We start from the raw sequence: 2,833 nt of genomic DNA on the forward strand, positions 1-2,833 counted from the left end.
GTGGCGGATCCGACGGAAACCTTCGGATCAGGGTCCCGTGAAGGTTCCGCGTATAGTCTTCAAGGAGATTGTGACTCCGGAATTTGAAGAATTCGTGCGAGAAGTAGAGGAATGCGACAATCCTTCCCTGGATGCATCGTTAGCCTCAGATGATGAGGACGACTTGAACCCAGATGAAGAATGGATAAGTCCGACTGTCACTTGAGCATGTCTCGTTCACCTATCATAAAATCCACTCGAAACGAATAAATCTACTTATACGAGAAAAAAACTTGAAGTACAATCGTTAGAGGCTATATTCCACTGACCGAGGTGGCCTTGATGTACGTATCGAGTATCAGATCCGGGTCTTGTGAATGTTCCGCGAGTAGTCTTAAGGGGGATTGTTACTCCGGAAGAGTTTTAGAGCTCGTGCGAGAACTAGAGGAATGCGACAATCCTTGCCTGAATGGATTGTTAGCCTCAGATGATGAGGACGACTGAAACTTAGATGAATGTTGGGGATTTGATCAGGACCCCACAACATTGGCCGTCTAGTTTTGTCCCAGTCGGAGGTGAACGCAGTTTTGTCCAGATGATTCCTAATGAGCGGCACTCGTCGGAGGATACCGGAGGCAGGTAGCGAGGAACTCAACCCATAAATGAGGACGCAGGGTATCGCGCGGTAACAGAAGAATCTGTGTCTGATGTTTATTCCAGTCTGGTTTATATACTAGCACAGCTCCATAGACTTGTTCAGGGAAGACTGGTTCCAGAAATATAGCGGGCACATAGATCAGACCATGTTGTGAACATAAACTCCTGGAAAAATGTGGAGGATTTTCGTGCGCCCCGGGATAGGAGCAGGGTAAATGATTGGGGAAGACGCCTCCACGACGTTCGTCTCACCAGGACCGTTCAGGGCACACACCCTAGCGACCACGTCCCGTTTCTGATGCTTGTTGGCTTGACTCTCGAACTCTTGTTTGTTGAACTTCTGTGTGTCGATGAGCTCGGGTTCCCGACCTTTCTTCAATTCCTCGAGAGTCATGAACACTGATCGAAGCTCGGACCGTACAACTCGCCTAACGCTGTATCGTCGGATCGCATTTTTGCCAGACGGCGACGTGAGCAACACTGCACTGAACTTTGTCTCGGATGAGCGCCTAGTTGAAGCCATGATGCGGAAAACTTCAGGTTCCGGTCTCACATCACGCCAACATTCTGGATAAGATCTTCGAAACTTCATTCGCCAATAAGTCCACGTTCGCCACCCCCGCTCTTTCTCCGGGAGCTTCTGCGTAAACACGTACAATGTCCTCGGTCCCGGACGGTCTCACGAAACACCGAGCTTGCGGGAATCGCGAAACTATATCGTCGATTGCCTCTTGTAGCCCTGTCGGTGCTACGCAAGTTCTCTCTGCGTTCGCGGTCTTGATCACAGTTCGATCCTTCACGGCGACCTTCAGTTGTCGACACGGCAGATCCTCGTATTCACGGAGCCAGTCGCTGACGTCAGTGTCCGAAGTTCTCAGAACATATTCGACGAGAAGCATATCTGAGAGAGCGTCACCCACTGCCTCGTTGGTGAGGTCTATGAAGTCTCTTATAGTAGCCGCCTCTTCAGAGCTCAAAGCAGACACACGATTTTTGATCGTGTCGCTGAAGCAGATCGTTCCGTGCCCGTTTGCCTCGAAGTATATACCGACGTCGGCTTTCTGAGCTTCATGGTGGAGGTGCTTCACGCCCGTTGGAACGCACAATGCATCTATTCCGAGTTTCTCCGAGATGTACTTGGTAGAGCTCCCATTGGCGTAAGCAGTCTGCACTAAAGCTATTCCGACATCGCTCAGTCCCGCCTCCCCGAAGAGTTTCTTGATGTAGGCTCCTAGGAGGGTGGCGATTCGATCACCGTCCAGAAGCCTGAACTTGCCGTCCGCATCTTGGAAGAAATACACTATACGATCCGCATCACCGTCCAGAGACGCATATCGGGCGAAAGTTTTCAATGAGAGCCCGACCGGAGCCCCTCTGCGAGATCTTGACATAGTCAGCGCCACATTGATCATTCAGCGGACCATTTCCGTCGTTCACAACGGTGATCTCTAAGATATTCTTCAGTTGTTCACTCATCAGGTGGACCGCTCGAGCTCCAACCCCGTTAGCCGCATCAATTGTCAGAGCAGGAGTGTAACGCAAGGGTTGTTTGGTTTTCGAAGCGAGTCGGATGAAGGCCGAGGTCAGTTTATCGTAGTACCCGTGCACGGATGGCTCACCGTATTTTGGATCATTCGTGCACCTCACAACGAAATGCAATTGCGGTGTTGTCACGAGCCCGAGACCTTTGACCGCACAACCCAGACTCGTTGCTCCTTCGAACGCCGCGTCGTGCAGGGACACCGAGCTGGCTCGCGTGTCGTATCCAATTATCAAGTTACTCAGCGCATCGGTCGGAATCGAGAAGTCCGAAACGATCTTGGTCAACTGGCCCTCCAGTTGATCATCGTCTGCATTTAACACCGCGGTGACGCAGCGTTCCCAGCTCAGTTCCATCATTTCACCATGAGGATCCACGAGCTTGGCCCCGTTGTCGCACTCCGGGTTGTGCGAGGCCGTTACCATAAACCCGACTGTAGCTCCGCGCAATGCCCGGGATCTCAACGCGGCGACAACTCCTAAACGGAACATAGCAGTCTTCAGGACGTCAGACCTGGTCCGGACCCCGGAGGTTCCGTAGGTGAAAACAACCCCGTCCAATCGCGGATAGAGCGTCGCGCTCAAATCGATAACTTTTCGGAACATGGCTCAAGACGTCAAAACTCGAGTAGTGTAAAACTTCTGCCACAGAAAACCT

The 2,833-nt window shown here is 51.6% G+C and overlaps 1 pseudogene; it reads right to left on the minus strand.

The window, feature by feature from the left end:
* Positions 1–1,190: 1,190 nt before the first annotated feature.
* On the minus strand, positions 1,191–2,712 carry LOC100903219 (phosphoacetylglucosamine mutase pseudogene; annotated as a pseudogene).
* Between the last annotated feature and the right edge of the window lie 121 nt (positions 2,713–2,833).

This window comes from Galendromus occidentalis, unplaced genomic scaffold (genome assembly GCF_000255335.2).
Source record: "Galendromus occidentalis unplaced genomic scaffold, Mocc_1.1 scf7180000077246, whole genome shotgun sequence".
NCBI classification, from domain to species: Eukaryota; Metazoa; Arthropoda; class Arachnida; order Mesostigmata; family Phytoseiidae; genus Galendromus; species Galendromus occidentalis.